The 25,575-nt window shown below is 45.4% G+C and overlaps 1 long non-coding RNA gene across 1 annotated transcript; it reads left to right on the forward strand.

Annotated features, from left to right (window-relative positions):
* The first annotated feature begins 9,337 nt into the window (after positions 1-9,337).
* Positions 9,338-16,381, forward strand: LOC134943630 (uncharacterized). The gene is made up of 3 exons (XR_010181643.1): positions 9,338-10,232; positions 13,086-13,187; positions 15,290-16,381. It is a non-coding gene; the product is annotated as an uncharacterized LOC134943630 (long non-coding RNA).
* The last annotated feature ends 9,194 nt before the right edge of the window (positions 16,382-25,575 follow it).

The raw sequence follows: 25,575 nt of genomic DNA on the forward strand, positions 1-25,575 counted from the left end.
AGAAATTCACATCTTAAAGTGATTTGTAAGTAAATAGAGAAATAAAACTTTAAATATATTTTTTATATGGTGTTTAAAAAGCTTAAGAAATATATTTAGCATGTTCAGTAAAATTTCTATTGGTTCTGTCATCTTTTATTCAATTAGCTTTGCAGATTTGAACTGTTATATCAATCTCAAAATAATATGTTTTTTGCAGGCTTTTATCTGTAGTTTAATAAGTCTGTTTTCTGTTTTCGGGGGAAATTTACTAAGAATCATTTTTTGGGTGGGATTCATGATTACCCCTTATTGCAAAACATTTTGAACCACAAATTGCACGTTTGTCTTTCGATGGTGTACTGAATCTTATTGTAGATCTGTCAATGTGGGTGTTTTTGCAATTCATTTCCCAATTCTTGATATCACAGGTGAGTGTGCCAGAAGTTGCAGGGCAGATCCCAGATGAATGCCCTGGAAGTCACATCAGAAATGTGCACAGATTTAGCAAGGAAGTTGCACTTAGGGGGTAAGTCCAAGTTGATCGCAGCAGGATTTTTGTTAGCAATTGGGCTAAACCATGTGCACTGCAGGGGAGGCAGATATAACATGTGCAGAGAGAGTTAGATTTGGGTGGGGTGTGTTCAATCTGCAATCTAAATTGCAGTGTAAAAATTAGTGATGAGTGGGTTCGGATCCTCGGGATCCGACCCGCCCGAACTTCACCTTTTTTTTACACGGGTCCGAGCGACTCGGATCCTCCCGCCTTGCTCGGTTAACCCGAGCGTGCCCGAACGTCATCATCCCGCTGTCGGATTCTCACGAGACTCGGATTCTATATAAGGAGCCGCGCGTCGCCGCCATTTTCACACGTGCATTGAGATTGATAGGGAGAGGACGTGGCTGGCGTCCTCTCCGTTATAGTAGAACACAGAGTGACTTAGTTAGTTATAATTGTGGGGAGGATTGGGGACAGGGAGCAGCTGTTAGGGAGTACAGTGCAGGGTTTTGATTATACCACACCAGTGAGTTTAATCCTTTGTTTCTCTGCCTGAAAAAAACGCTCCACCATATCTGTGCTCACTCAGTGTGCTGCACTGCTGCATGATATATCTGTGCTGAGTGCACTGCTCTGCTCACACTGCCTAATTGTGGGGACTGGGGAGCAGTTATAGCAGGAGTACAGTGCACAGTTTTGCTGACAGTGACCACCAGTCCAGTATACGTTTGTCTGCCTGAAAAACACTCCTGTGTTTTTTTTTCTTTTCTTCATACTAGTTTAGCAGTCTGCTGACAGTGTCCACCAGGTCCGTTATACAGTATATTATATATATAAGCAGCAGTACGGTAGGCCACGGCTGTACCTACCTCTGTGTCGTCAGTGCACTCGTCGTCCATAAGTAATATAATACTATACTATCCATCCATCTACATTGTATACCTGTGGTGTTTTTTTTTTCTTCATACTAGTTTAGCAGTCTGCTGACAGTGTCCACCAGGTCCGTTATACAGTATATTATATATATAAGCAGCAGTACGGTAGGCCACGGCTGTACCTACCTCTGTGTCGTCAGTGCACTCGTCGTCCATAACTAATATAATACTATACTATCCATCCATCTACATTGTATACCTGTGGTGTTTTTTTTTTCTTCATACTAGTTTAGCAGTCTGCTGACAGTGTCCACCAGGTCCGTTATACAGTATATTATATATATAAGCAGCAGTACGGTGGGCCACGGCTGTACCTAACTCTGTGTCGTCACTCGTCGTCCATAAGTATAAGTAATAATAGTATACTATCCACCCATCTACATTGTATACCTGTGGTGGCTTTTAGTTGTGCGCAAAATATGGAGAACAAAAATGTGGAGGTTAAAAAAATAGGGAAAGATCAAGATCCACTTCCACCTCGTGCTGAAGCTGCTGCCACTAGTCATGGCCGAGACGATGAAATGCCATCAACGTCGTCTGCCAAGGCCGATGCCCAATGTCATAGTACAGAGCATGTAAAATCCAAAACACAAAAGATTAGTAAAAAAATGACCCAAAAATCAAAATTAAAAGCGTCTGAGGAGAAGCGTAAACTTGCCAATATGCCATTTACGACACGGAGTGGCAAGGAACGGCTGAGGCCCTAGCCTATGTTCATGGCTAGTGGTTCAGCTTCACATGAGGATGGAAGCACTCATCCTCTCGCTAGAAAAAAAGAAAAGACTTGCGGCAAAAGCACAGAAAAGAACTGTGCGTTCTTCGAAATCCCAAATCCCAAAGGAGAGTCCAATTGTGTCGGTTGCGATGCCTGACCTTCCCAACACTGGACGGGAAGAGCTTGCGCCTTCCACCATTTGCACGCCCCCTGCAAGTGTTGAAAGGAGCACCCGCAGTCCAGTTCCTGATAGTGAAATTGAAGATGTCAGTGTTGAAGTACACCAGGATGAGGATATGGGTGTTGCTGGAGCTGGGGAGGAAATTGACAAGGAGGATTCTGATGGTGAGGTGGTTTGTTTAAGTCAGGCACCCGGGGAGACACCTGTTGTCCGTGGGAGGAATATGGCCATTGACATGCCTGGTCAAAATACAAAAAAAATCAGCTCTTCAGTGTGGAATTATTTCAACAGAAATGCGGACAACTGGTGTCAAGCCGTGTGTTGCCTTTGTCAAGCTGTAATAAGTAGGGGTAGGGACGTTAACCACCTCGGAACATCCTCCCTTATACGTCACCTGCAGCGCATTCATAATAAGTCAGTGACAAGTTCAAAAACTTTGGGCGACAGCGGAAGCAGTCCACTGACCAGTAAATCCCTTCCTTTTGTAACCAAGCTCGCGCAAACCACACCACCAACTCCCTCAGTGTCAATTTCCTCCTTACCCAGGAAAGCCAACAGTCCTGCAGGCCATGTCACTGGCAAGTCTGACGAGTCCTCTCCTGCCTGGGATTCCTCCGATGCATCCTTGAGTGTAACGCCTACTGCTGCTGGCGCTGCTGTTGTTGCTGCTGGGAGTCGAACATCATCCCAGAAGGGAAGTCGGAAGACCACTTGTACTACTTTCAGTAAGCAATTGACTGTCCAACAGTCCTTTGCGAGGAAGATGAAATATAACAGCAGTCATCCTGTTGCAAAGCGGATAACTGAGGCCTTGACAACTATGTTGGTGTTAGACGTGCGTCCAGTATCCGCCGTTAGTTCACGGGGAACTAGACAATTGCTTGAGGTAGTGTGCCTCCGTTACCAAATACCATCTAGGTTCCACTTCTCTAGGCAGGCGATACCGAGAATGTACACGGACGTCAGAAAAAGACTCACCAGTGTCCTAAAAAATGCAGTTGTACCCAATGTCCACTTAACCACGGACATGTGGACAAGTGGAGCAGGGCAGACTTAGGACTACATGACTGTGACAGCCCACTGGGTAGATGTATTGCCTCCCGCTGCAAGAACAGCAGCGGCGGCACCAGTAGCAGCATCTCGCAAACGCCAACTCGTTCCTAGGCAGGCTACGCTTTGTATCACCGCTTTCCAGAATACGCACACAGCTGAAAACCTCTTACGGCAACTGAGGAAGATCATCGCAGAATGGCTTACCCCAATTGGACTCTCCTGGGGATTTGTGGCATCGGACAACGCCAGCAATATTGTGCGTGCATTACATCTGGGCAAATTCCAGCACGTCCCATGTTTTGCACATACCTTGAATTTGGTGGTGCAGAATTATTTAAAAACAACAGGGGCGTGCAAGAGATGCTGTCGGTGGCCAGAAGAATTGCGGGCCACTTTCGGCGTACAGGCACCGAATACAGAAGACTGGAGCACCACCAAAAACACCTGAACCTGCCCTGCCATCATCTGAAGCAAGAGGTGGTAACGAGGTGGAATTCAACCCTCTATATGCTTCAGAGGATGGAGGAGCAGCAAAAGGCCATTCAAGCCTATACATCTGGCCATGATATAAGCAAAGGAGGTGGAATACACCTGTCTCAAGCGCAGTGGAGAATGATTTCAACGTTGTGCAAGGTTCTGCAACCTTTTGAACTTGCCACACGTGAAGTCAGTTCAGACACTGCCAGCCTGAGTCAGGTCATTCCCCTCATCAGGCTTTTGCAGAAGAAGCTGGAGGCATTGAAGGAGGAGCTAAAAGGGAGCGATTCCGCTAGGCATGTGGGACTTGTGGATGGAGCCCTTCATTCGCTTAACCAGGATTCACGGGTGGTCAATCTGTTGAAATCAGAGCACTACATTTTGGCCACCGTGCTCGATCCTAGATTTAAAACCTACGTTGGATCTCTCTTTCCAGCAGACACAAGTCTGCAGAGGTTCAAGGAACTGCTGGTGAGAAAATTGTCAAGTCAAGCGGAACGCGACCCGTCAACATCTCCTCCTTCACATTCTCCCGTAACTGGGGGTGCGAGGAAAAGGCTACGAATTCCGAGCCCACCCGCTGGCGATGATGCAGGGCAGTCTGGAGCGACTGCTGATGCTGACATCTGGTCCGGACTGAAGGACCTGCCAACGATTACTGACATGTCGTCTGCTGTCACTGCATATGATTCTCTCACCATTGAAAGAATGGTGGAGGATTATATGAGTGACCGCATCCAAGTAGGCACGTCAGACAGTCCGTACGTATACTGGCAGGAAAAAGAGGCAATTTGGAGGCCCTTGCACAAACTGGCTTTATTCTACCTAAGTTGCCCTCCCTCCAGTGTGTACTCCAAAAGAGTGTTTAGTGCCGCCGCTCACCTTGTCAGCAATCGGCGTACGAGGTTACTTCCAGAAAATGGGGAGAAGATGATGTTCATGAAAATGAATTATAATCAATTCCTCCATGGAGACATTCACCAGCAGCAATTGCCTCCAGAAAGTACACGGGGACCTGAGATGGTGGATTCCAGTGGGGACGAATTAATAATCTGTGAGGAGGGGGATGTACACAGTGAAAGGGGTGATGAATCGGATGATGATGATGAGGTGGACATCTTGCCTCTGTAGAGCCAGTTTGTGCAAGGAGAGATTGATTGCTTCTTTTTTGGTGGGGGCCCAAACCAACCAGTCATTTCAGTTACAGTCGTGTGGCAGACCCTGTCGCTGAAATGATGGGTTCGTTAAAGTGTGCATGTCCTGTTTTTACAACATAAGGGTGGGTGGGAGGTCCCAAGGACAATTCCATCTTGCACCTCTTTTTTCTTTCATTTTTCTTTGCGTCATGTGCTGTTTGTTGAGTATTTTTTAAAAGGGCCATCCTGCGTGACACTGCAGTGCCACTCCTAGATGGGCCAGGTGTTTGTGTCGGCCACTTGGGTCGCTTAGCTTAGTCACACAACGACTTTGGTGCAGCTCTTATTTTCTTTGCATCATGTGCTGTTTGGGGACTATTTTTTTAAGTGCCATCCTTTCTGACACTGCAGTGCCACTCCTAGATGGGCCAGGTGTTTGTGTCGGCCACTTGTGTCGCTTAGCTTAGTCACACAGCGACCTTGGTGCGCCTCTTTTTTTCTTTGCATCATGTGCTGTTTGGGGACTATTTTTTTTGAAGTGCCATCCTGCCTGACACTGCAGTGCCACTCCTAGATGGGCCAGGTGTTTGTGTCGGCCACTTGTGTCGCTTAGCTTAGCCATCCAGCGACCTCGGTGCAAATTTTAGGACTAAAAATAATATTGTGAGGTGTGAGGTGTTCAGAATAGACTGAAAATGAGTGGAAATTATGGTTATTGAGGTTAATAATACTATGGGGTCAAAATGACCCCCAAATTCTATGATTTAAGCTGTTTTTTAGGGTTTTTTGTAAAAAACACCCGAATCCGACAAAAAAAATTCGGTGAGGTTTTGCCAAAACGCGTTCGAACCCAAAACACGGCCACGGAACCGAACCCAAAACCAAAACACAAAACCCGAAAAATTTCAGATGCACATCACTAGTAAAAATAAAGCAGCCAGTATTTACCCTGCACAGAAATAAAATAACCCACCCAAATCTAACTCTTTCTGCACATGTTATGTCTGCCTCCCCTGCAGTGCGCATGCTTTTGCCCAATTGCTATCAAAACTCCTGCTGCGATCAACTTGGAATTACCCCCTTAATCAGTGAAAGTCGCAAACACATTTGGATTGGTCAGAATTCACACATTCAACGGTGATGTCACCATGTTATTACAAAAAATGCCCTAAACTGCTGGAAACACGTGATTTGATGGCATTTGTGCTGGAGTGTGTTAAAGTTGGTTGTACAGAGGTGAGCAGTGAGATTTTTTTTAAGTCTTTGCAATTGTTGCCTGGTTTTGAAAGTTGTCTTGTGTATTTCTGCTGTCTTGTTAAGTTTGTATTTTTTGTGTTGTCTTGTCATTATTTGTGAGTGTCTGTAGTGTGTGTGTCACGTGTGTGTGTGTCACGTGTGTGTGTGTGTGTGTGTGCGCGAGGAGGTTTTTTTATTTTATTTTATTTTGAAGTGTTCTGTGTTTAGTGTGGGAATGGCAGAGGAGAGTGGTAGCAGGAGGGGAGGGGACAAGGAGTTTGAAGTGAAGGAGGTTTCTGTTCAACAGCCTATGGCTGAGAAGGAGTGGGAGGAGAAAAATGTTGATGATGATGATGATGATGATGATCGTGTTTCTACGACCAAGGCCAAGATAACGAGTGGCCACAATGTGTGGTTTAGTTATGAGGATAACATGGCTCTCATCAAAGTCGTGATACACCATCATGACCAGTTGTTTGGCTACTACTCTTCTAGGGCAAGTAAAAAACACAAATCTGGCAAAAAGTACCAAAGGATGACAATTGCTTTGGTTCATTGAAACACAGTCTAGAGGTGGCCAAAAAACAAACAGGTTTAACAACATCAAATGAAAAGAGATATGGTACAACATGTAGAGTGGCATTGGCTACCTCTTCCAGCAGGAGTGACTTGAGTACAAAGAACCACTGTTACTGGTAATTCCACCAGAAGTGGTTCAGGCACTCCACGTCCAGGACACAGATGCCCTTCCCAAACAGGGTGAGTAATATTCTAATACTAACCTTTGTCATATTATTGTAGTTTAATGTGCTCAATGTGATATAACGTCAGTTTTTTTTGTTACATTTTACAAATATGTTTAGTACTTTACAAACAGTGGGAATAATTCAGACTGGATCGCTGCTGTGGCAGCGATCGCAATCTAAATTCCTTTGTGGAGTGCACCCACGCACCCTGAGAGCCCAGTGAGATGCTAACAGCATCTCTGGGCTGCGATTGCCTCTGCTTGATTGACAGACAAAAGCAGTCGCGGAAGTGCCAATGGCATTAGAATGCCATTGGCATGGTGTGGTCTGGACAACACAGGCGTGTCTGGAGCGTTGCAGGGGTGGGGCACGTCAGCTACTGGCCAGGTGCAAAAGCATCGCCGCCGTGTGATGCTATTGCACCCTTGCAGAGGGGGGGGGGGGGCGGTGTGACAGAGCCAGACATGGGGGGCAGACTAGCCCTATGCTGGTTGTCCTGCCACATGTCTTGATAGAGCCAGACATGCGGGGCAGACTAGCCCTGTGCTGGGTGTCCCCCCCATATGTCTGAGTACATTATCGTAGATGTGCTAAAATTAGCACATTTTTGATCAGATCTGAATTAACCCCAATGTCCATTGTTTTGTGCAGACATGGAAATGTGAATTAGTAATGTTAGCAGATATATGTCCACAAAACCATTATCTTCTTGTTGCCCAGGTTGTGTCTGGTTAGGAAAATACACAAAATACAGTATGGATTTTATTACTAACAAAGAAAAAGGCCATCAGTAAATGAATTACCAGGGATGTGCAGTCAGGGGAGGCAGGGGAGGCAGTGCCTCCCCTGTCATTAATGATTACAGTAATACAAAGAATATATTTATGACACACTGTTTGTGTCATAAGTATATACTTTAGCCTTTGCATTATTTTTATAATTTTTTTACCTACTTAAAAAGCTTTAAAAGTGTTTTGGAGGCACCTCTGTCGGTGCCTCCTGCTGTCAATGATACAGGTCCGGAAGCGGGGGTAGGGCCAGCATAGGGCAGTCATGGACCATTAAAAAAAACCTAGAAGCGGCACCTCTAGAAGTGCCAGTTTGACAGGGGCGTGCGGACAGCAAGCACATGCAAGCACACCCCTGTCACTGGGTCTCATGTGATTGGCAGTGGGCAATTTCGGGGGCAGAGATGTATACCAATTACCCAGTAGCTTACAGCTGTTGCCAAGTGCAGTCCAACCCAAGGGGGAGGAGGGTCCGCGATTTTCTCTCCTCTCATAATTGCTATGGCTCCACTGTAAGGGCTGCATGCTGCCGCACAGGGCTTCCATCAAGGGGGGATTGCCGATACAGCAGGCCCGGGCACTGTAACAGAGATGGGGGTCCCTGGAATGCTCCTATCGCCCACAGGCTGCAATGTGAATGAAGTTCTAAGGTCACCTGCCCGCTGCAGCAACTGCCGCTGGCTGCTACATCTAGTGCCGCATGCCATGGTACAGTGCTTAGCAACATGAAAGGGAGGAGGCAGGGCTTACCGGCAGTATCAGACAGTGCACCCGCCTCCTGCCAGCCGACTGCCCACCTTCTGCACGAACATTGCACGCCCCCCGCCGCTGCGCTGCCAGTGTTCCTGCTCTTTGGTGACTCACTTGTGAGCAACAGTGAAATTAGCAAAGGGGACTGATAGGGGGAGTGCTGGGGCAGACATAGTCCATGCGTAGAGGAGGGCACACACCACACCAGGCTCAGGCATGATGCTTAGTTCAGTGTGTTACTATGTTGCTGTGTGTGTGTATGTGGCTGTGTCTGCATATGTCGATGTGTGTGGCTATATGTATAATGTGGTTGTGTTTGCATATGTCGATGTGAGTGTGTATGTGGTATATGTTTATGTACTGTGTAACTATGTAACCAAGTAATGTTGTGTAAAACACCAGTTGTCTTAGAAAATGTGACCCTTTTATTTAGACATAATGGTAATTTTGGATGAAGCAGGCTGGGGCAGGAGACTACAAAAAAGCATTGATGAGAAAAATCAAGCCTTCAGGTCATCAGTCAAAAGTATTCAGTTAGACATTGTATGAAAGCTGTGTACTGGCGTGTTTGTTACCCCCTATGCTGTACTTTCCTCACTACTCCCTAATACCATTATAATTTATTATTATACTTTATATTTAATGTGCTGACTTATTACACTGGCATAAGTCAGCAAACATGGTCATGCACCAAATGACCATCCATCTATCTATCTATCTATCTATCTATCTATCTATCTATCTATCTATCTATCTATCTATCTGTCTATCTCATATCTATCTATTTATATTCTGTTCACACTGCTCCAAGAACAGTGTAAATATACAGCTGTTATGGGGCAGGGTGGAAAAGGGAGGGGGTAGTAAGGTGGACGTGGTGGTTGGGAGGTACCAAGTGACCTGGCAAAGGCCAGTCTCTTTACTAGCTTATAATATCATTAAGAAAAGTTATTCTGTCTCCTAGCCGTTGGTGGTGAAAGGGGGGGTACCATTGTTATTTTGCCTCGGTGCATCTGCTATGAACTTACACCCCTGGATACGTGGTGCCTGAAAAGCAACCTGGATCAGGAGAGATGTATGTTTGCTGGCTGAGGCAGAACTTTTCTGGAATAACAGTGTGTGAGCATGACTGCAGTGAGTGTTTGTGCATTGCTGCCGAGTGTGAGTGACTAAATTATTTTTGTGTAAATATAAAGTAGTGGGGGGAAGGGGGCCCTGCCTATTATGTCAGTCCTAGGCCCAATAATTTCTGATGGCAGCCCTGCTGCCACATAAGCGGATTCAGGGGAGGGGGTTTCCCTCTGATGGGTTGCTGGGAGGTCACCTCACTAAGTTACCATGCTCTACCAGTGGCCAGCTCAGATGGTCCCCAGCTGTGCCGCCTTCCTTTGTCACAGGCAGAGCTGCAAAGAGGATGGGACGGCTGGAGCGTGGGGTGCCTGCCGCACTGTGTGGTAAGCTAGCAGCTCCCGGTTATCCCCTGACTACTAGCCACTGCCACAAGCCAAGTTGCTGGGTGACTGCTGCATTGTGTGATACACCAGTGATGCCAAGCCCCTGCTGTCCCTGGATCTTCCTGCTTCCAATGCCTTCCTCCACCTCTTCCAGTATGTGACGCGATCTGTCCATTGAAGTAGAAAGAGCACACAGCATCACACAGAGAAGACTAGCTGTAAGAATAAACAAGGAACCTGTGGATCGACCCAGCTCCCTCCAGCCATAGTCAGCCCAGTATAAGTAAGTTAAAGAAACAGATGATGGCATTAGTAGATGTTCCTATTAATATTTATAGTTTATTAGCCATTTTTGAATTGTGATTATGTTTTGTCCAAGGCGTATGTGCCTGGGGGAGGGGTGTCAGTCATAGTCTTGTTAGGTGTAATCTATCTTCCCCTTTCCTATACTCCTAGCATCTTACTACTGTGGTGCTGGAGGGAGACATGGCAGGATGATGGCATCGAGGGAGACAGAGCAGGATGGTAGGTGGAGGGAGACAGGGCTGGATGGTGGCGTTGAGGGAGACAGAGCAGGATGGTGGTGCTAGAGGGAGACATGGCAGGATGGTGGTGTTGAGGGAGATAGAGCAGGATGGTGGTGCTGGAGGGAGACAGGGCAGGATGGTGGCATCGAGGGAGACAGAGCAGGATGGTGGTGTGGAGGGAGACAGGGCTGGATGGTGGCGTTGAGGGAGACAGAGCAGGATGGTGGTGCTGGAGGGAGACAGGACAGGATGTTGGCATCGAGGGAGACAGAGCAGGATGGTGGCACTGGAGGGAGACAGGGTAGGATTCTGGCGTCGAGGGAGACAGACCAGCATGGTGGTGTAGAAGGAGACAGGGCAGGATGGTGGCGCTGGAGGGAGACATGGCAGGAAGGTGGCAGCCATTGGGCAGAGGCCATTAGCGGTGGTGGTAGTGGGCATTGGCTAAGGGGCAGTAGCAGGCTTTGGCTCGGCGGTGGTAGGGGTCATTGGGGGGACTCAGTGGACATTATGGCTACAGTGCCTCACCAGCCACTGACCTCACCGCACGCCACTGAGTAGTAGCACCCCTAATACACATAATGCCCACAGTAGTAGCACCCCGTAATACACAATGCCCACAGCAGCAGCGCCCCTTTAACAGTGCCCACAGTAGTAGTGCTCCTTATGCAATGTCCACTGTACTGGTAATGGCCACAGTGGTAGTGCCCCTTATATAGAGTCCATAGTAGTGGTTCCCCTTATGTCCCCAGGAGTGATGCCCCTTATGAAGTGCCCCCTTTACAATGCCCTCATTAGTAGTGCCCCCATTAGTAATGCCCTTAATGGTAATGCCCCTGTGTAGTATTGCCCTCAGTAGTAATGTCATCTGTAGTAATGCCCCCAGTCATTTAGCCCCCTGTAGTTTAGCCCCAGTAGTTATGCACCCAGTAGTTTAGCCCCAGTGGTAATACCCCTGCAGTTATGACTGCAATAGTTTACCCCCACTTTTTTTACCCTCCCAGTGGTAATGCCCCCAGTAGTTTAGCCCCTGTAGTTTAGTCCTCGTGTAGTTTTCCCCATGTAGTTTAGCCCTCAGTGATAATGACCCCTGTAATTTTGCCCCTGCAGTTATACCCCTAGTAGTTTAGCCCCCAGTAGTAATGCCCCCAGTAGTTTAGCCCCTGTAGTTTGGCCCCATGTAGTTTGCCCCAAGTAGTAATGCCCCCAGTAGTTTAGCCCCTATAGTTATGCCCTCAGTAGTTTAGCCTAAGTAGTAATGCCCCCCTGTAGTTTGCCCCTTGAAGTTTGCCCCCCCCGTAGTTTAGCCCCCTATAGTTTAGCCCCCCTTTAGTTTAGCCTCCAAGTAGTAATGCCCCCAGTAGTTTATCCCTTGTAGTTATGCCCTCCAGTAGTAATGCCTCTGTAGTTATGCCCCCAGTAGTAATGCCCTGTAGTTATCCCCCCAGTATTAATGCACCCCTGTAGTTATGTCCCCAGTAGTAATGTGCCCCTGTCGTTTGACCCCAGAAGCTTGTCCCCTTGTAGTTAGCCCCCAGTAGTTTGCCCCAAGTAGTTTAGCCCCCAGAAGTAACGTCCCCATGTAGTTTGCCCTCTTGTAGTTTAGCCCCCCTGTAGTTTAGCCCCCTGTAGTTAAGCCACCAAGTAGTAATGCCCCCAGTAATTTAGCCCCTGTAGTTATGCCCCCAGTAGTAATGCCCCCCTGTAGTAATGCGCCCCTGTAGTTATGCCCCAGTAGTAATGCACCCCTGTAGTTTTCCCCAAGTAGTTTTCCACTTGTAGTTTGCCCACAGTAACTTGCACTTTTGCAGTTTGCACCCAGTAATATGTCCCCTTGTAGTTTGCCTCCAGTAGCTTGCCCCTAGTAGCTTGCCCCCCTGTAGTTTTCTCCCAGTAGCTTGCCCCCTTGTAGTTTGCCCCCAGTAGATAGCCTTCTTGTAGTTTGCCCCCAGTAGCTTGCCCCCTTGTAGCTTGCCCCCTTGTAGATTGCCCTCAAAGGTTAGCCCCCTGTAGCTTGCCCCCAGTAGTTTGTCCCCCAGTAGTTTGCCCCCTATAGCTTGCCCCAGTAGACAGTCATTAATACACTCACACATGTTTAAAAAAAAACATACTTATTAAGTCCCGCTCCCGCGTTCGACCACTGTGATCCTCCTGGTGTCGGCTCCTCAGCACTATGAGAGTGACATCATGACGTCTGTCCCATAGCACGCACTGACAGAGCCGAAGCCGGAGCTCAGTAGTGAGCTCCTGCGACTGGCTTCTGCTGTGGAAAGGGAGCCGGGCATCCACTGGTAACACAATCTCAGGAGCCGGTATCTCCTTGTGGCTCCGTGCACACTATGGGTTAGGTGAGCCGGAGGAGGCGGAACTGCATTCCGTCTCCAAGTGGAACTGACAAAACGCAGTTCCACCCTGTTCCAGCTCACTTTAACCCCTGCCACTATGACATTACAGGCAAACATTTTGGAGTGAAGAAAAAAGTGTCCTGGCCACCCCAAAGCCAGGATGATAAACAGCAATGTAAGTACATTTGGAGGATTTTGCTGTGGTACTGTAAGTGACAAAAAACATTGTTGGCTTGCAATTTACACATGCTTCTTTTCTTTAAGGACGATCTGCCAAACAGTTACTACCGCTGCACCCTCCTGTGAAGAGTGGGGAGAAGCAGCAAGTGAAAGTTCATCACACAACTCCATGTACGCAGGAATTTGGTGAGTTTCTGCAGAGATGAAGGATAGCCTTAGCACATGGGTCTTCAACCTGTGGCCCTCCAGATGCTATGAAACTACACATCCCATCATGCCCTGCCACAGTTTTGCTATTAAGGCAATGTAAAACTGAAGCATGGCATGCTGGGATGTGTAGTTCCGCAGTAGCTGAAGTGCTATGTAAGTGAGGTGTGATTAAAATAATACAAAAATATATACAATGTGACAGGGAAAAAGATAAGTGTTAATAAAGTGTTAAGGTGTGCCAACCTGAAGCAGCCTAGCCATTCCAACACAGGGAAAAATTGCACCCCAAACCCACCCCATAAATAATGACAAATATGTCTGGGTCTAATAGCCCAGTGTAAAGCCACATGATAATTGCTCCTACAGCATCTGAGAGCCAGCTTACCTGGAGACACCCCAAACTTCTCCAATGGAACTCTGGATTCAGCAATCCCTCCTAATGCTGACCCATCCATGCCTCTCTAACTACAATGCACATTTATTGGCAAGAACAAATGTGCATTAGATTTGATACACAAAAGCCAACATCTGTCAGCTGCAGCACGAGATGCGTGTTCTGGCCGTTGCCTGCGAGCCAGGATGCTGTGTCTCCCGCTGATCCCCGCCCGGCGCCTAGCAACAGGCTAATGCTGAGCGCAATGCATCCTGGTCTCAGCCCGGTACCTAACAGGTGGACGCCAGGCCCTGGGAGCCACTGGACTCCTAGCATTGGGGAGGCTGGAGGCAGACTGCATTCCCCATTGCTTAGGGAATGAGGTACATGTCCCCATTGCTTAGGGAATGAGGTACATGCAGCAGAGCAGCTGCATAGTTTATTAATTAAGGCTCCTGGGTTCTGATTGGTGCAGCACCATTTATATTCCCTTCCTGGCCTCTCCCAAATCTCTGGTGATAGTTCCTGCTCTTGTGAGAACCTGTCAGCCTGTGAAATACCCATGATTCTAAGACCCTGCCTGACTAATTTCCTGATCTGATCCAGCTAGCCTTGAATTCAGGTTTTGGTGTGGAGTTTCCACACAGGAACTGTCTTGCCTACGTTTCTTTATTGTATCCACCTTGTGTATTGTTGCCTTTACAAATCATTTGTATTTACAGTCTCGTTGTTCATAACACCCTGTGCATTGTTGCATGTATATAATGATTGTGTTAATATTATATTCCAACCTGTGCATTGCTGGACTCACAATCCCTCCTTATTTATTCCTCAGTCTGTGCCTTTGCATAGTAGTGAGGTTGTGTTTGGTGAATGTCTCACCATACTGCATTTATCCCTGCCCAGCCTCCGACAGTCGCCTTCTCCATATGAAAGACCTGGCGGCATCTGAGTATGGGGTGGACATAATTCATCCTGGAAAGGCGGCTGCTATAGGAGAAGCCTAGCATTGTAGGAGGCAAGAAGACTGCTGGGCAGTGGGTAATTGCGTCAGCATCACAAGGCACCACCTGTAAACCTACAGAACGGAGTGTAATCATAACAACATCTACATATTGGAGTGGAAAACTGATTGTTTTTGGTTTATTTTTGGGAGGGGACTTGCTGATCGGTTGAATTACTATTTTTGGACCAAACACCACAATTGGTAATTGGGTTGTGTGTACCCTCGTTTTTCCTCCATTTACTCATACTGACCAAATGTCTTCCTTTTGTCACACAGAGTTAAGAGCTATTTTTCCCCTACAATCAAACCACAGGAGATTCTAGTTTCTAAGAATATAATTTCATGCAATTATTAATTATCCACTTAACACACCTTAATTAAAAGGAAAACTGTGTGGTTTATTATGGCACAGATTATGCAGTGCACAGCAGCAGAGCACAATGTCACAGGTTTTACCAATGGAATACAACAAAGTCCCTCCAGATCTATGAAGACAGTGGAACCTAAAATTTGATAGCCCAAATGTATGTTTTATCACAGATATAGTTAACTTACAGATGTGTTTATGTGCACCTTTCCCAATTTAGCCATATGGCCAAATTAGCCATGCAAACTAATCTGCAACATAGCCATGGCTTGTAACATTTCTTAAAATATAGTACAGTACTTTAATCTACTGTTTTATACATTCTTTTGCAGGAAAAAATAATGTGAATAGTGGCTAGGGAAGCATATATAGGTACAGAAGATAATCTTAAATGTATCAAGGACTTGGCCTGGGTGATCCAATCTCATTGTGGAGCATCTTAGAATGCTAAGCATTTCATGTGACATGAAGCAAATAAGGAAAGGTATATGAGACCACATCTGTATGTGTATCACTTTCACTCAGCATGACTATAAGAAAGTGACAATGGAGCCAGAAGCCAATAGAAACATCCATACCCCAAGACCCCTGTAAGGCAAATTAAGGAATGTTTTTGAAGGTTAAAGTGACCTCATTTCTAGGTGTGTATTGTGAAAGTAACCAGACAAACGTGTACTTACCAATCAGCCATCCCTCTGGCATTTGTCTCACGTCAAACTTTGCACACAGGAATGACTGACAGGTGACGAATGAATCATGGCATGAGCCAGGATAGCCAACTAAAATGCTCAGGATTCTTTGGTTTGCATCACAAACCACCTGCATATTGGTGGAATAGCTGTGGTGGAGATTTAGGAACACATGTGCTCATGTCCTAGATGGCCTAAGCTCAATGTGTGTGCAGTATATAGCACTGAGGATATTGAGCATGTCTGTAATCCTATACAAAGCTTAACTGACATCATGATACTGTGAATCGTGGCTAGAGAAGCATATATAGGTACAGAAGATAATCTTAAATGTATCAAGGACTGGGCCTAGGTGATGTGAAAAGAGGTGTCTTGGAATCCTCCATGTCACTGACTAAAAGCTTCCAGTAGCAAAGAAGTACAGAACAGCCAGGAATTTGTTTAGATCAGATAAAACTCATGGCTGTGCAGTGTCTGGCTCAACCTGCTGGGTCTTCTGTTCTGATTCTTTCTCCTGGGTAGAGGAGGCAGTCAGCTGGTGCAGAGTACATGAACTAGTAGCTTGATAGTACATCAGCACAAAACCTGTCTCAGCCATGCTTGAAAGTAGAAAGAGAGTGCTGCAACTGACTTGGTTTGCTTTTTTAAATGTCCTGACTGGGTGGAAGGTAATTTAAATTGTGTTGTATAAAATTGCTTGTAAGCTTATTGATTTGGTGCCTTGAGATGCCACTTTGCTGCAACTTTGAATAATTTTGGTAAAAAAATGGTATATCAACACTTTTGTTAAACAAGCTCATTCATTTTGTGCATTGAGATACAACTTTGGTGTGACTTTGCAAAAATGTTTCTTAGTAAATTCATCATTTGCATTTGTACCAATGTTATTTTAACTATGTTTGCTCCGGTGGTGATTTGCTGCTATTTGGAGTGCAAAGTCGCATTTGACATGCGATTTCCATGCAAATCGTTCTCAATAAATTTCAAACCAGCAAAATTGCAGCTTCATCGCAAAAGTCCCTGGAGGAAATCTATGCAAGCACGGGGATAATATACAAACTCCATACAGTTAGGGCCATGGTGCTTATTGAACCCATTACCTCAGTGTTGTGAGGCATTAATGCTAACCATTATACCACCCATGCTGCTTAATATATTTACCCCCTGGTTGGGATTGAACCCCTGTGAGAATATCTACATGTGTTACTGTAGGACAGGTGACACTGTATTCTGTTGCAATTAGTATGACATATAGTAAAACAAGTTTAAGACATACATACTGCATTTTAGAGCAGTAGCATTATTTGTTTATTTATACAGCTCAAATCATATGCATCGTTCTGCAGAGGACATGTAATTATTCATATTAGATTCTGCTGCATTCATTCTACAGTACATTAAAAATTTCTTAAAATACACAGACATACAGACTGGGATCCAACTAATCAAACTACAGAATATTTATCTTGGAATAATTAAGCTGGATGCAGAAAAATTTATTAATGTTCACTGCTATGCAAAAATGACTTTTATCGGATATATATGCAATTAAATACGAGAGATTGGATGAGGAAAGATAGGGGCAAATTTGACAAACATTTAGATTTAGATGAAATACAAAAGGGAGAGATGAGATTCAACCAGAGAACAGAATCACATAAAAATAAATCAAATAAAAAAGACAATTAAGGAATGAAAATAGTTTAAATATAATATAATATAATATAATATAAATATAATATATAATGAAATTGAATAAAAAATGGTTAGCTCAAACAATAGAATAGGAAAATCTATAAATCTAAATTAAAAATATGGTAAAAATAAAATAGTGATAATTATTAGGGATGAGCGGGTTCAGTTCCTCGGAATCCGAACCCGCCCGAACTTCATGTTTTTTTACACGGGGCCGAGCGACTCGGATCTTCCCGCCTTGCTCGGTTAACCCGAGCGCGCCCGAACGTCATCATCCCGCTATCGGATTCTCGCGATGCTCGGATTCTATCGCGAGACTCGGATTCTATATAAGGAGCCGCGCGTCGCCGCCATTTTCACACGTGCATTGAGATTCATAGGGAGAGGACGTGGCTGGCGTCCTCTCCGTTTATAGAGAAGAGAGTGAGACAGTAGAGAGAGACACAGTAGTAATTTTGGGGAGCATTAGGAGGAGTACTAGTTACTTGCTGAAGTGATAGATAGTGTGACTGTATATTATCTGACTTGTGGGGGAGACACTGACAGTGGGGAGCAGTTAGAGTCTGAGAGCAGGACTCAGGAGTACATATAACGTACAGTGCACACTTTTGCTGCCAGAGTGCCACACTGCCATTGTGACCACAATGACCACCAGTATAATATATATTGTGATTGTCTGCTTAGGGGTACTACTTGCAAGTTGCTGATAGTGTGACCAGTGACCTGACCACCAGTCAAATATATATATATATATATATATATAATTGTATATAATATATATATAATATTGTATACCACCTACCCGTGGTTTTTTTTTTCTTTCTTCTTTATACATACTACTATAGTAGCTTACTGTAGCAGTCTGCGGTGCTGCTGAGCTGACTGTGTCCAGCAGGTCCGTCATCAGTCATTACATAATAAATATATATACCTGTCCGGCTGCAGTACTAGTGATATTATATATATATATATTGATTTCATCTCATTATCATCCAGTCTATATTAGCAGCAGACACAGTACGGTAGTCCACGGCTGTAGCTACCTGTGTGTCGGCAGTCGCTCGTCCATCCATAATTGTATACCACCTACCCGTGGTTTTTTTTTTCTTTCTTCTTTATACATACTACTATAGTAGCTTACTGTAGCAGTCTGCGGTGCTGCTGAGCAGACAGTGTCCAGCAGGTCCGTCATCAGTCATTACATAATAAATATATATACCTGTCCGGCTGCAGTACTAGTGATATTATATATATATATATATATATATATTGATTTCATCTCCTTATCATCCAGTCTATATTAGCAGCAGACACAGTACGGTAGTCCACGGCTGTAGCTACCTCTGTGTCGGCAGTCGCTCGTCCATCCATAATTGTATACCACCTACCCGTGGTTTTTTTTTTCTTTCTTCTTTATACATACTACTATAGTAGCTTACTGTAGCAGTCTGCGGTGCTGCTGAGCTGACAGTGTCCAGCAGGTCCGTCATCAGTCATTACATAATAAATATATATACCTGTCCGGCTGCAGTACTAGTGATATTATATATATATATATATATTGATTTCATCTCCTTATCATCCAGTCTATATTGCAGCAGACACAGTACGGTAGTCCACGGCTGTAGCTACCTCTGTGTCGGCAGTCGCTCGTCCATCCATAATTGTATACCACCTACCCGTGGTTTTTTTTTTTCTTTCTTCTTTATACATACTACTATAGTAGCTTACTGTAGCAGTCTGCGGTGCTGCTGAGCTGACAGTGTCCAGCAGGTCCGTCATCAGTCATTACATAATAAATATATATACCTGTCCGGCTGCAGTACTAGTGATATTATATATATATATATATATATATATATATTGATTTCATCTCCTTATCATCCAGTCTATATTAGCAGCAGACACAGTACGGTAGTCCACGGCTGTAGCTACCTCTGTGTCGGCAGTCGCTCGTCCATCCATAATTGTATACCACCTACCCGTGGTTTTTTTTTTCTTTCTTCTTTATACATACTACTATAGTAGCTTACTGTAGCAGTCTGCGGTGCTGCTGAGCTGACAGTGTCCAGCAGGTCCGTCATCAGTCATTACATAATAAATATATATACCTGTCCGGCTGCAGTACTAGTGATATTATATATATATATATTGATTTCATCTCCTTATCATCCAGTCTATATTAGCAGCAGACACAGTACGGTAGTCCACGGCTGTAGCTACCTCTGTGTCGGCAGTCGCTCGTCCATCCATAATTGTATACCACCTACCCGTGTTTTTTTCTTTCTTTCTTCTTTATACTTACTACTATAGTAGCTTACTGTAGCAGTCTGCGGTGCTGCTGAGCTGACAGTGTCCAGCAGGTCCGTCATCAGTCATTACATAATAAATATATATACCTGTCCGGCTGCAGTACTAGTGATATTATATATATATATATATTGATTTCATCTCCTTATCATCCAGTCTATATTAGCAGCAGACACAGTATGGTAGTCCACGGCTGTAGCTACCTCTGTGTCGGCAGTCGCTCGTCCATCCATAAGTATACTAGTATCCATCCATCTACATTGTTTACCTGAGGTGCCTTTTAGTTGTGCCTATTAAAATATGGAGAACAAAAATGTTGAGGTTCCAAAATTAGGGAAAGATCAAGATCCACTTCCACCTCGTGCTGAAGCTGCTGCCACTAGTCATGGCCGAGACGATGAAATGCCAGCAACGTCGTCTGCCAAGGCCGATGCCCAATGTCATAGTACAGAGCATGTAAAATCCAAAACACCAAATATCAGTAAAAAAAGGACTCCAAAATCTAAAATAAAATTGTCGGAGGAGAAGCGTAAACTTGCCAATATGCCATTTACCACACGGAGTGGCAAGGAACGGCTGAGGCCCTGGCCTATGTTCATGGCTAGTGGTTCAGCTTCACATGAGGATGGAAGCACTCAGCCTCTCGCTAGAAAACTGAAAAGACTCAAGCTGGCAAAAGCACCGCAAAGAACTGTGCATTCTTCGAAATCCCAAATCCACAAGGAGAGTCCAATTGTGTCGGTTGCGATGCCTGACCTTCCCAACACTGGACGTGAAGAGCATGCGCCTTCCACCATTTGCACGCCCCCTGCAAGTGCTGGAAGGAGCACCCGCAGTCCAGTTCCTGATAGTCAGATTGAAGATGTCAGTGTTGAAGTACACCAGGATGAGGAGGATATGGGTGTTGCTGGCGCTGGGGAGGAAATTGACAAGAAGGATTCTGATGGTGAGGTGGTTTGTTTAAGTCAGGCACCTGGGGAGACACCTGTTGTCCGTGGGAGGAATAGGGCCGTTGACATGCCTGGTGAAAATACCAAAAAAATCAGCTCTTCGGTGTGGAAGTATTTCACCAGAAATGCGGACAACATTTGTCAAGCCGTGTGTTGCCTTTGTCAAGCTGGTAGGGGTAAGGACGTTAACCACCTCGGAACATCCTCCCTTATACGTCACCTGCAGCGCATTCATAATAAGTCAGTGACAAGTTCAAAAACTTTGGGCGACAGCGGAAGCAGTCCACTGACCAGTAAATCCCTTCCTCTTGTAACCAAGCTCACGCAAACCACCCCACCAACTCCCTCAGTGTCAATTTCCTCCTTCCCCAGGAATGCCAATAGTCCTGCATGCCATGTCACTGGCAATTCTGACGAGTCCTCTCCTGCCTGGGATTCCTCCGATGCATCCTTGCGTGTAACGCCTACTGCTGCTGGCGCTGCTGTTGTTGCTGCTGGGAGTCGATGGTCATCCCAGAGGGGAAGTCGTAAGACCACTTTTACTACTTCCACCAAGCAATTGACTGTCCAACAGTCCTTTGCGAGGAAGATGAAATATCACAGCAGTCATCCTGTTGCAAAGCGGATAACTGAGGCCTTGACAACTATGTTGGTGTTAGACGTGCGTCCGGTATCCGCCGTTAGTTCACAGGGAACTAGACAATTTATTGAGGCAGTGTGCCCCCGTTACCAAATACCATCTAGGTTCCACTTCTCTAGGCAGGCGATACCGAGAATGTACACGGACGTCAGAAAAAGACTCACCAGTGTCCAAAAAAATGCAGTTGTACCCAATGTCCACTTAACCACGGACATGTGGACAAGTGGAGCAGGGCAGGGTCAGGACTATATGACTGTGACAGCCCACTGGGTAGATGTATGGACTCCCGCCGCAAGAACAGCAGCGGCGGCACCAGTAGCAGCATCTCGCAAACGCCAACTCTTTCCTAGGCAGGCTACGCTTTGTATCACCGCTTTCCAGAATACGCACACAGCTGAAAACCTCTTACGGCAACTGAGGAAGATCATCGCGGAATGGCTTACCCCAATTGGACTCTCCTGTGGATTTGTGGCATCGGACAACGCCAGCAATATTGTGTGTGCATTAAATATGGGCAAATTCCAGCACGTCCCATGTTTTGCACATACCTTGAATTTGGTGGTGCAGAATTTTTAAAAAAACGACAGGGGCGTGCAAGAGATGCTGTCGGTGGCCAGAAGAATTGCGGGACACTTTCGGCGTACAGGCACCACGTACAAAAGACTGGAGCACCACCAAAAATGCCTGAACCTGCCCTGCCATCATCTGAAGCAAGAAGTGGTAACGAGGTGGAATTCAACCCTCTATATGCTTCAGAGGTTGGAGGAGCAGCAAAAGGCCATTCAAGCCTATACAATTGAGCACGATATAGGAGGTGGAATGTACCTGTCTCAAGCGCAGTGGAGAATGATTTCAACGTTGTGCAAGGTTCTGCAACCTTTTGAACTTGCCACACGTGAAGTCAGTTCAGACACTGCCAGCCTGAGTCAGGTCATTCCCCTCATCAGGCTTTTGCAGAAGAAGCTGGAGGCATTGAAGGAGGAGCTAAAAGGGAGCGATTCCGCTAGGCATGTGGGACTTGTGGATGGAGCCCTTAATTCGCTTAACAAGGATTCACGGGTGGTCAATCTGTTGAAATCAGAGCACTACATTTTGGCCACCGTGCTCGATCCTAGATTTAAAACCTACCTTGGATCTCTCTTTCCGGCAGACACAAGTCTGCTGGGGTTCAAAGACCTGCTGGTGACAAAATTGTCAAGTCAAGCGGAACGCGACCTGTCAACATCTCCTCCTTCACATTCTCCCGCAATTGGGGGTGCGAGGAAAAGGCTCAGAATTCCGAGCCCACCCGCTGGCGGTGATGCAGGGCAGTCTGGAGCGACTGCTGATGCTGACATCTGGTCCGGACTGAAGGACCTGACAACGATTACGGACATGTCGTCTACTGTCACTGCATATGATTCTCTCACCATTGAAAGAATGGTGGAGGATTATATGAGTGACCGCATCCAAGTAGGCACGTCAGACAGTCCGTACTTATACTGGCAGGAAAAAGAGGCAATTTGGAGGCCCTTGCACAAACTGGCTTTATTCTACCTAAGTTGCCCTCCCACAAGTGTGTACTCCGAAAGAGTGTTTAGTGCCGCCGCTCACCTTGTCAGCAATCGGCGTACGAGGTTACTTCCAGAAAATGTGGAGAAGATGATGTTCATTAAAATGAATTATAATCAATTCCTCCGTGGAGACATTGACCAGCAGCAATTGCCTCCACAAAGTACACAGGGAGCTGAGATGGTGGATTCCAGTGGGGACGAATTGATAATCTGTGAGGAGCGGGATGTACACGGTGATATATCGGAGGATGATGATGAGGTGGACATCTTGCCTCTGTAGAGCCAGTTTGTGCAAGGAGAGATTAATTGCTTCTTTTTCGGTGGGGGTCCAAACCAACCCGTCATTTCAGTCACAGTTGTGTGGCAGACCCTGTCACTGAAATGATGGGTTGGTTAAAGTGTGCATGTCCTGTTTATACAACATAAGGGTGGGTGGGAGGGCCCAAGGACAATTCCATCTTGCACCTCTTTTTTCTTTCATTTTTATTTGCGTCATGTGCTGTTTGGGGAGTGTTTTTTGGAAGGGCCATCCTGCGTGACACTGCAGTGCCACTCCTAGATGGGCCAGGTGTTTGTGTCGGCCACTAGGGTCGCTTAGCTTACTCACACAGCTACCTCATTGCGCCTCTTTTTTCTTCTTTGCGTCATGTGCTGTTTGGGGAGTGTTTTTTGGAAGGGCCATCCTGCGTGACACTGCAGTGCCACTCCTAGATGGGCCAGGTGTTTGTGTCGGCCACTAGGGTCGCTTAGCTTACTCACACAGCTACCTCATTGCGCCTCTTTTTTTCTTCTTTGCGTCATGTGCTGTTTGGGGAGTGTTTTTTGGAAGGGCCATCCTGCGTGACACTGCAGTGCCACTCCTAGATGGGCCAGGTGTTTGTGTCGGCCACTAGGGTCGCTTATCTTACTCACACAGCTACCTCATTGCGCCTCTTTTTTTCTTCTTTGCGTCATGTGCTGTTTGGGGAGTGTTTTTTGGAAGGGCCATCCTGCGTGACACTGCAGTGCCACTCCTAGATGGGCCAGGTGTTTGTGTCGGCCACTAGGGTCGCTTAGCTTAGTCATCCAGCGACCTCGGTGCAAATTTTAGGACTAAAAATAATATTGTGAGGTGTGAGGTATTCAGAATAGACTGAAAATGAGTGGAAATTATGGTTTTTGAGGTTAATAATACTTTGGGATCAAAATGACCCCCAAATTCTATGATTTAAGCTGTTTTTTAGGGTTTTTTGAAAAAAACACCCGAATCCAAAACACACCCGAATCCGACAAAAAAAATTCGGTGAGGTTTTGCCAAAACGCGGTCGAACCCAAAACACGGCCGCGGAACCGAACCCAAAACCAAAACACAAAACCCGAAAAATTTCAAGTGCACATCCCTAATAATTATAGGAATAATTAAAATAAGAATACAAATGAACCAATAAGGATTAGGATATAGCTGTATGACAAATTCCTTAAATTAAAGTAAATTAAATGAAAAAGCACAGATTAATAGGATTAGGAACAAATAATATCAATTTAACTACAGATAGTTAAAATTATTTAGTAGGGAAAAAGACTGGTGGTAAATGTCAATATATTTTGGAGATGAGCACATGAGATAATAAACTCTTGGGTTAACATAACAGTTATAATGTATGTGGGATTGCAGCAAGGTTAACTTTTAAACTATTTGCTAGCAATATAAAATCAATGGTATGTATAGACTTGGCTCTAAGTCTATATGATACCAATATTTAAAAGTGATATTAATAAAAACTAAGTAAGGAAATTAGTAAAAACAACAAATTAAGGTTTAATATATTACAATATCAGAAAAAAATGTGGACTACGTGCAAAAAAATTGGGGTTAAAAGTAGAGATGAGCGGGTTCGGTTCGTTGAGATCCGAACCCCACCGAACTTCACCCATTTTACACGGGTCCGAGGCAGCCTCGGATCTTCCTGCATTGCTCGGTTAACCCGAACGCGGCCGAACGTCATAATCCCGCTGTTGGATTCTTGCGAGATTTGTATTCTATATAAAGAGCTGCGCGTTGCCACCATTTTCACTCGTGCATTGGAGATTGAACGGAGAGGACGTGGCTATGTTCTCTGCCTGAAAAGCTCAGTGTGCTGCAAATATCTGTGCTCAGTGTGCTGCAAATATCTACGTTCTCTGCCTGAAAAGCTCCATATCTGTGCTCAGTGTGCTGCAAATATCTGTGCTCAGTGTGCTGCATTTTGGTGACCAACAGTATATAGTTGTACAGTACAGTAGGCCATTGCTGTATCTTGCAGCTCTGTGTCACTGCAAGTATCCATTCCATATCTATGCTGCATTTTTGTGAGCAGTATATATAGTAGTACAGTGCAGCATTTTAATGACCAACAGTATATAGTTGTACAGTACAGTAGGCCATTGCTATTGACATAATAATATTACTGGTATATAATTCCACACATTTAAAAATATAGAACAAAAATGTGTAGGGTGAAATAGGGAAAGATCAAGATCCACTTCCACATAGTGCTGAAGCTGCTGCAACTACTCATGGCAGAGACAATTCAATGCCATCAACGTCGTCTGCCAAGGCCGATGCCCAATGTCATAGCATGTAAAATCCAAAAAAACTAAATTAAAAGTGTCTGAGGAGAAGCGTAAACTTGCCAATATGCCAATTACGACACGGAGTGGCATGGAACGGCTGAGGCCCTGGCCAATGTTCATGGTTAGTGGTTCAGCTTCACATGAGGATGGAAGCACTCATCCTCCCGCTAGAAAACTGAAAAGAGTTAA

This window comes from Pseudophryne corroboree, chromosome 7 (assembly GCF_028390025.1).
Source record: "Pseudophryne corroboree isolate aPseCor3 chromosome 7, aPseCor3.hap2, whole genome shotgun sequence".
Taxonomy (NCBI): Eukaryota; Metazoa; Chordata; class Amphibia; order Anura; family Myobatrachidae; genus Pseudophryne; species Pseudophryne corroboree.